Genomic DNA, 8,828 nt, shown 5'->3' with positions numbered 1-8,828 from the left:
AGGCTGAGGCAGGAGAATCACATGAACCCAGGAGGCAGAGGTTGCAGTGAGCCGAGAACGCGCCATTGCACTCCAGCGTGGGCAACAAGAACAAAACTTTGTCCCAAACAGTCAAACAAAACAGTATCAGTCTGAATTTTTAATTCTCCGGAATAACAAAGCTTAAAGCAAAAGAAAATATTGCACCTCTCCTCCTCCAAAGGAAAATCAACAGGGTTCAATGTATCCCCAAAGTTTCTACAGATCCAACATCACAACCTTAACCTAACACTCCTACTGATTGTCTCAAAACCTTTAAGAATCAAAGAATTGTTTCAAATAAGCCTTTCCCAATGAAAAGCCAAATATAAAGTACTGACATAGATTTATAACATGAGCCAGTCATAAATCTTCATAATATTAAGATTCTAGGGCTGATCCTGTCATCAATTTACTTAAAAATAACTGATAGTGGCTGGGCGCAGTGGCACCTGCCTGTAATCCCAGCACTTTGGGAGGCCAAGGTGGGCAGAGCACAAGGTCAAGAGATCAAGACCATCCTGGCCAACACAGTAAAACCCCGTCTCTACTAAAATATAAAAATTAGCTGGGTGTGGTGGCATGCACCTGTAGTCCCAGCTACTCGGGAGGCTGAGGCAGGAGAACTGCTTGAAGTCAGTGGGGCAGAGGTTGCAGTGAGCCAAGATCGCGCCACTGCACTCCAGCCTGGTGCCTGGCGAAAAAGCGAGACTGTCTCAAAAAAAATAAATAAATAACTGATAGTACATATGAAACACTGCTTTCAATCATAGCCAGACATTTTTCCAGACTACCCAAAGAACAGGCAGATAAAGAAGAACACAAAAGAAACAGTGCAAACTTCTGTAAAAAGTCTCACAAAAAGAAAGAGCTTTTTGCAGTGAGGGAGGAAAAACTGTTTCCACCCTTACTCCAAAGGGTGGAAAAAATGTTGGGTACTATGTTCAGCACCAGAGTGATGGGATCATTCATATCCTAAACCCCAGCATCACACAATATACCCAGGAACAAACCTACACATGTACTGCGTGAATCTAAAATAAAAGTTGAAAAAAATAAAAGAAATAAGCAGCCTGGCCAACATGGTGAAACCTCATCTCTACCAAAAATACAAAAATTAGCCAGGTGTGATGGAGGGTGCCTGTAGTCCCAGCTACTTGGAAGGCTGAGGCAGGAGAATCGCCTGAACCCAGGAGAATGAAGTGAGCTGAGATCACGCCCCTGCATTCCAGCCTGGGCAACTCCGTCTCAAAAAACAAAAAACAAAACAAAAAAAAAACAAAAGAAAAGAAACAAGGTGGGGCACAGTGGATTACACCTGTAATCCTAACACAGAGGCTGAGGTGAGGGATTATTTGAGCCCAGGGGTTCAAGATCAGCCTGGGCAACACAGTGAGGCCCCTTTTGCTCTCATCCATGCTGGAGTGCAGTGGCTCAACGCAGCCTGGACCTTGTGGGTTCAAGTGATCCTCCTACCTCAACCTCACTAGTAGCTGGGACCACAGCCCTGTACCACCACACATGGCCAATTTCTATATTTTGCCCAACCTGGTCTCAAGCTGCTGGGCTCAAGTGATCCACCCACCTCAGCCTCCCAAAGTGCTGGGATTACAGGCCGGGGCCAGCACACCTGGCCGGAAACAGCTTTTTAAACAATTCCACACCTGTAGGTCAAAAACTTAACGAAACCAGCCTGGCCAACCTGTTGAAGCTCCATCTCTACTTAAAATACAAACTCCAGCCTGGGTAACAGATCGAGACTCCATCTCAAAATAAATAAATAGATAAACTTAACAAGGGCAGGGACCAAATCAGAAAATGCTGCGTACTCCATAGTTTTCCATTTTTTTTTTTTTTTGAGGCGGAGTCTCGCTCTGTCACAAGGGTGGAGTGCAGGGCGTGTGATCTCTGCTCACTGCAACCTCTGCCTCCCAAGTTCAAGTGATTCTCCTGCCTTGATCTCTTGACCTCATGATCTGCCCACCTCGGCCTCCCAAAGTGCTCAGATTACAGGCGTAAGCCGCCTCACCTGGCCTCTCCTTTCTACATTCTGTGTTCTCATCTTATTTCATAACTTAAATACTGTTTAATACTCTAAAAAATACAAATGTCAAAGCAAGTAAAGTGTGCTACCATTTCTGCAAATTGGGGACAATATTCACTTGTATGTGCACAAATTTTTTTTCAAAGGATATCTAAGAAAGAGCTAACAATGTTTGATTCCAAGGAAAGCCGGATGACAAGGGTACAAGAAGTGGAGGGAGATGATCAGTCTATTCCCCATGGATCATTTTATATTTTGGTTTTCTGTTTGTTTTAGAGACAGAGTCTCACTCTGTCACTCAGGCTGGAGTGCAGTGGTGCAATCACAGATCACTGCAGCCTCCAATCTGGTCATCTGGCCTAGCTTCTCAATAGTCAGTACTACAGGTGTGCACTACCGCGCCTGGCTGTTTTTTAAAATTATTTTTTGTAGACACGGGGTCTCACCATGTCTCCAAGACTAACATTTTAAATTGTGAACCACGTGAATACAGTTTTTCTTCAAAACATAAGTATAGTATACCAATAAATAAATGCTGACGACTCTCCATATCCATCTTTCTCTCCTCACTAGAACTTAAGTTCCATGAAGCCAGAGATTTAACTACTATATCCACACATCTGGTCTAAAGCTGGTGCTTGAGAAGCCCTCGTTGAATGAATAAATCACTCCTTAACTTCTCACTAAGTTCCACACTTACTTCCAATCACCTACTCCTCGCCTCCACTGGAACAACTAGATCCAATTTAACCAGTCCAATCCAACTCCAACCCATACAACAGCCTGACCCTGCCAATTCCTGCCGCCTCTTCCTCTTCTCGGTACACAGCATCATCACCCTCCAGCAGAAGCCAAAAACCCAGGAGTGACCCCTGTCCCAACTGCATGCTCATCCAAAACATCACAATTTCAGTAAGTATCTTCAACTCCAAAACACATCTCAAAACATTTTCACTGGTCTCCTTGTGTCTCTTTTCCAAACGGCAGTCTGATTCTCAATCAGACCTTACCACTCCCAGTTTAGAAGAGTTCCAAAAGCCTTTTAAAGCCTCAGAAGAACAAAAGCCAACGTGATCCAGCCACTGGTGAGGATCCACCCTTAATCTCTCTTTTTTTTTTTTTATTTTAAAAAAGAGAGCAAAGTCTACTTTTGCAGTCTGGGTTAAGAGACCGGGGAGAGCGCGAACACAGTCCACCTTAAGCCACTTTCAGTTTGTAGGATCCCAGCTTGACAGCACCTCAAGGCTTCTGCATTTGCTCCTCCCTAAAATAGAAACTTTTCCCTCAGAATTTCAAACTTTACCTTGGGAAGGTCTTTTCAGATTACAGTATCTGAAGTAATCCCCCAGCCACTACCACAACTCCTTACCTTATTTCCTACACAGCACTTATTCTCTGAGGTTATCAGTTTACTGTCTGTCTCTCCATCCCAAGCCAGAATTGATACCCCGAGAGGATCAATTTAATGTGAAATTTAATGTGTCTTGTTTACCCTTGTACCCTTAATGCCTGCAGCACTGCTTGGCAAATAAACCAGGTGCTTAATATTTGTCAACTGACAGATAAGGCAAAAATGACTTTAAAGAAAGCCCACAACATTTAATCTACTGACAAACTGGTGAGGATAAAAGACATGGATAATCTTCATATTTATAGAGCACAGAAAGCCACCAAAGAGGATGGAGAATGAAGAGTATTTCAGAGGCAGAACAACCAAATACTCAAAAGACAACTGGAAAGGAATTTTTCCCAGGCTATGTGAATGCACATTGTAGAAATGTTCCAACTCATAAACAGCAACTAAAAAAAAAAAAAATTCATAACACTATGGGCTGGGCGCAGTGGCTCAGGCCTGTAATCCCAACACTTTGGGAGGCCAAAGCAGGTGGATCACCTGACGTCAGGAGTTCGAGACCAGCCTGGCCAACATGGTGTAAACCCCATCTCTACTAAAAATACAGAATTAGCCGGGTGTGGTGGCACATGCCAGTAATGCCAGCTACTTGGAAGTCTGAGGCAGGTGAATTGCTTAAACCCGGGAGGCGAATCACACACCACTGCACTCCAGCCTGGGTGACAAGAGTGAAACTCCATCTTGAAACAAAAAAAATAATATGTACTTCTGTTATCTCACGTAACTCTTTTGGAAAGATCTTCCAGATACTGCATACGGTCAAAAGAAGCAAAGTATAGCTAATCTGTTCGTGTGTCTGTCTTGAAAAGGAATGTACAATTCTAAAGGGCAGACAACAGTATTTTGAATGTTTTTAAGTGATTATTATGCAGTCAGTTGTCAATCCGATCAAAGTGATTATTTCCCATACTTTACTACGAAGATAGGCTTGGGACAAGTCTAGTTCAAAGACGTTTATACTGAACAGTCACAATCTACAGTGAATGTTAATAGTATGTATCTTCAAAATTTAAAAGCCCAGAGTACTGGCCTTCAACTAGCAATATTTTAATCCATGGGGCAAAGGTGTGGTCTTAACATTAATAACAGCCTACAATTCACATATGTTTTATTTGCATGCACGTAACGGTAGGGAATGGTCCAGACTCCCTAGAGGGTAAGCAAGTGCTAGAAAGCGTGTGAGGATCTTATTTCACCAGACCCTAAGTGTTGAGACAAGAGGTCTAGCATGCACGTATGATACTCCACCCCAAAGCTATCAATCTTTGCAGTCTGCGGAAACAAAAGTGAAAATACTCGTGGTAAGGATGCATGAGATTGATGCGCCCCCCCTCCCCCCCCACACACACACAAACACACAGAGTTGTGTATTCGTGTGAGCACGCAAATATGCAGAAGAGTACACGCACTCTCACCTTCCCTCCTTCGGAGGAAAATGGGGCCGAGGGAGAGGCGGCCAAGATCGGGTTGGGGAGGCCTGGGATGCAGTCCAGGGGGTGGCAGGGCTCAGGGGTCAGCGCTCTGGGGAGCCGAGGTCACTTACAGGACACCATCTTCCCGGGCCTCCCCCTTTCATCCCTCTCCCCCGACCTCGTCGCCCCTAACTCCTCTCCTCCGCCCCAGCCCCGCCACCCATTAACCGGGAAGGGAAGTTTCCCGGCGCCTGCAGCCCGGCTCCCCGACCCTCAGCGGGGTTACCTTCTGCAGAAGCGGGGCAAGGGGCAGGGGGACAAGGGGAGGGGGAGGCAGCCCGAAGGAGTGAAGGACGAAGCCCCGGCGAGGAAGGTGGGCGGAGGCGGCGGCGGCGGCTGTCAGCTCGCGTTCCCCCGCTCACAGCGCAGCCATTACTGTGCGCCGAGGCCGCCTCCCCGGCCGGCCGCCGCCACCTACCCCGGAGACGCGGGGGGTGGGGAGCGAAGCCCGGGGAGCCCGCGCGCCGACACTCACCTGTCTCCGCGAGGAAACCCAGCGAAGTCCAAGGCCGCCGCCGCTCCCCGGCGGGGCAGGGGCGGTAGGGAGGGGGGGAAGGGGAGACGGCCGGGCCGATCACGGGATCCGTAAAACAGTCGTCTTCCTCGGCACCCGGCTTTGCTCAACACACACCCTCCGGTCTCCTCCTTCCGCTGCTGCCAAACTCCCCCTCGGAAAGCAATGGTAGAGGCCGCGTTACGGCAAGCGCAGGGAGCCAAGCTTCGTGCGATTGCAAAAGGCCACGGAAATTAATATTCCGGGGATTCCTTGCTGGGCTTGCTGTCAATGAGGCAATTGCGGTTCGCTGAGCGGATGGACACAGTACCCTCCCACTCTCCGTTAGTCCAGGGACTGCTAATAATAATGTTGGAATGGTACTTTCATCAGAAGTATGTTTTCCTTGTTTCAGACCTATGTGAATATCCTAAGACAGCACAATCCTCTTGCCACACACTGCCATGCGCTTTGCAAATGATCAAAAATATATTAGCAAAACTACTTTGTCTCTCTGACAAACTCCTTGTCTAGTGGGTTTTTATCTACAGAGCAAGTCTTGGACTTACATGTATTTTCAATAAAGAAACTTCACATCTTTGTCACTAGCACCTCACCTTCACCAAGCTCCAAGCATATCAGCTTGAAGGGTTTTCCTCCCTTGGAGTTTTTCTTCTTTCTTTTTTTCCTCTAACATGGATCATAGGAAACAACCTCCCTTGGAGTTTTAAACAGTAAAGTTGACAAAAATGTAGAATTACTCATCACCTCCTCATATATGCAAGGCCACAGAGGAACAAAAGCCTGGCTTTAGTGCTTTTTGCCTTTCATATCTTCAAGAGCTCACGATCAGGGTCTTGTTCATTTGTAGGATTCAGCAAGCTTTTCCCTCCCACCTCTTCCTTCTAAACTGCGCCAACCCTTCAAGGCCTGTTTAAAACCCTGTCTCCTGACCTGATCAATCCCTAGAGTCTTCTAATCTGCTCCTCATGGTATATGAGGTCTATATTCTTTATTTCAGTAAAGAGTTTTTATATACTAAATTCAATTCAACAGTATTTTTCCATTATGTGACCTTTTTTCCACCCATGTTTTCCCCCTTTTATCTAGTGATTCTCAAAGTGCGGTCCCCAGACCCCTGGATATTATCCCTGAGGCCTTTACAGAGGCCACAAGGTTAACAACTACTTTGTCAACAATGCAACATTTCTTGTCCTTTTTTTTTTTTTTTTTTTTTTTTTTTTTTTTTTTTGGATACAGAGTCTTGCTCTGTCACCCGGGCTGGAGTGCAGTGGTGGCACAATCTCAGCTCACTGCAACTCCACCTCCCAAGTTCAAGCCATTCTCCTGCTTCAGTCTCCTGAGTAGCTGGGATTACAGGTGCCTGCTACCACCCCAGCTAATGTTTTGTATTTTTTAGAGACGGGGTTTCACCATGTCACCATGTTGTCCAGGCTGGTGGTCTTGAACTCCTGAGCTCAGGCAGTCCACCCACCTCGGCTTCCCAAAGTGCTAGGATTACAGGTGTGAGCCACTGTGCCAGGCCCACCCTCCCCACCGCTCCCTTTTTTTTTCACACAGGGTATCCCTCCGTCCTTGAGGCTGTAGTACAGTGGCCCGATCATAGCTCACTGTGGCCTCAAACTCCTGGGCTCAAGCGAGTGTCCCATCTCAGTTTCCCAAGAAACTGGGACTACAGGCGCATGTGCCACCACATGTGGCTAATTTTTGTATTTTTGGTAGAGAGGGATCTTACTATGTTGCCCAGGCTGCTCTGAAACTCCTGAGCTCAAGTGATCCACCCATCTCAGCCTCCCAAAAGTTGTGGGATTACAGGACTGAGCCACCAAGCCTGGCCTCCTCTATCTTTTTGACTGGGAATTTGTACTGATGGTACAAAGGAATAGAAACATTATTGATGCCTTAGCGGGAATCAAGACAGTGTCACCATCCTGTCCAGGTGGCCTTTGGATCACTGTATTCTTCACTGCCACACATTCCCAGGTTTTAAGACTGTTGATTTAGGAATATCATGGGTGAAATAGAAGCATTAATTTTATTAAATTTTGACCCTTGTATACAAGTCTTTCTAATATTCTGTGTGAAGAAATGGGAAGTACACATGCGTTTCTGCATGCCAAAGCGCAATGGCTGTCTTGGAGAAAAGCACTTGTGTGGTTGACTTACAGGCTGAGCTACCTGCATTTTCATGGTGAAACTGCCGTTGCAAAATAAGATAGTAAGAGAAATCTGACCTCATTGATTTAATCTTGCTTCTGACCTCCAATGTATTCCTGGTCATTCCTAGGCATAGGTCAAGTTCATTTGGGGAGGAAGTTAGTTTATGGTTTAACTTGAAAGCTAAGTTCCTCCCCCAAACTATCCCCTCCTGGTTTAGGGATGAAAAACCAACTTTGGAAGACTAATGAAAGGCAGCAAGAATAGGATTATGGGAGGGGTGTGAACTTTCCTAAAGTATAGGCATATTTCTTTTTTTTATTTATTTTTTATTTATTTTTATTTTTTTATTTTTTTTATTTTTTTTGAGATGGAGTTTCACTCATGTTACCCAGGCTGGAGTGCAATGGCGCGATCTCGGCTCACCGCAACCTCCGCCTCCTGGGTTCAGGCAATTCTCCTGCCTCAGCCTCCTGAGTAGCTGGGATTACAGGCATGCACCACCATGCCCAGCTAATTTTTGTATTTTTAGTACAGACGGGGTTTCACCATGTTGGCCAGGATGGTCTCGATCTCTTGACCTCGTGATCCACCCGCCTCAGCCTCCCAAAGTGCTGGGATTACAGGCTTGAGCCACCGCGCCCAGCCAGGCATATTTCTATTAATATACTCCCTTCCTGCTCAGGGGTCATGTGGCCAGAGGTCACAAGATTTGTGACTTCCCCAGTTGCTCCTATAAATAACATCAGTACTGTACAACTGAAGATTGCTTTTTGAGATATTTTTCAGACTGACCCCACCTGGACTCATGACTTATGACTCAGAACTGGTCCTATGGCCCCACCCAGAGGCATGCCTAGCACTCAAGGACTGTTTTCCACACCCCTGTGATTCCATCCCCAACCCATCAGCAGAACCCATTCTCTAGCCCCCTGCTTACCAAATTGTCCATAAAAACCCTAACATCCAACCCAGGGGGAGACTGATTTGAATAATAACACTAGTTCTCCTACATGGTTGGCCTCAGGTCAATTAAACTCTTTCTCTACTGCAATATCTCGGTCTCAGTGAATTTTGTTTGTACAGTAGGCAAGAGGAACTCATCTGGTCATTACAATGGAAGGCCATTTTTACTTGAAAGAACAATTGACAGACTTGGTGGCTCATGCCTATAATCCCAGCACTTTGGGAGGCTGAGGTGGGCAGATC

General features: G+C 46.0%; 1 protein-coding gene across 4 annotated transcripts in view; it reads right to left on the bottom strand.

Moving 5' to 3' along the window:
- The window catches only part of CUL2 (cullin 2), an 83,365-nt gene extending 77,741 nt beyond the window's left edge, over positions 1 to 5,624 (bottom strand). The window contains exon 1 of one of the 4 annotated variants that reach the window (XM_017535353.2): positions 5,424 to 5,624. The gene's annotated coding sequence lies outside the window, so the exon portion shown is untranslated. The other 3 variants (XM_017535352.2, XM_017535354.2, XM_017535355.2) reach the window with 3 other exon arrangements.
- Positions 5,625 to 8,828: the final 3,204 nt, after the last annotated feature.

The sequence above is a fragment of the Cebus imitator genome, unplaced genomic scaffold (genome assembly GCF_001604975.1).
Source record: "Cebus imitator isolate Cc_AM_T3 unplaced genomic scaffold, Cebus_imitator-1.0 Scaffold92, whole genome shotgun sequence".
NCBI classification, from domain to species: Eukaryota; Metazoa; Chordata; class Mammalia; order Primates; family Cebidae; genus Cebus; species Cebus imitator.
This window is presented reverse-complemented; position numbering and strand designations above follow the sequence as displayed.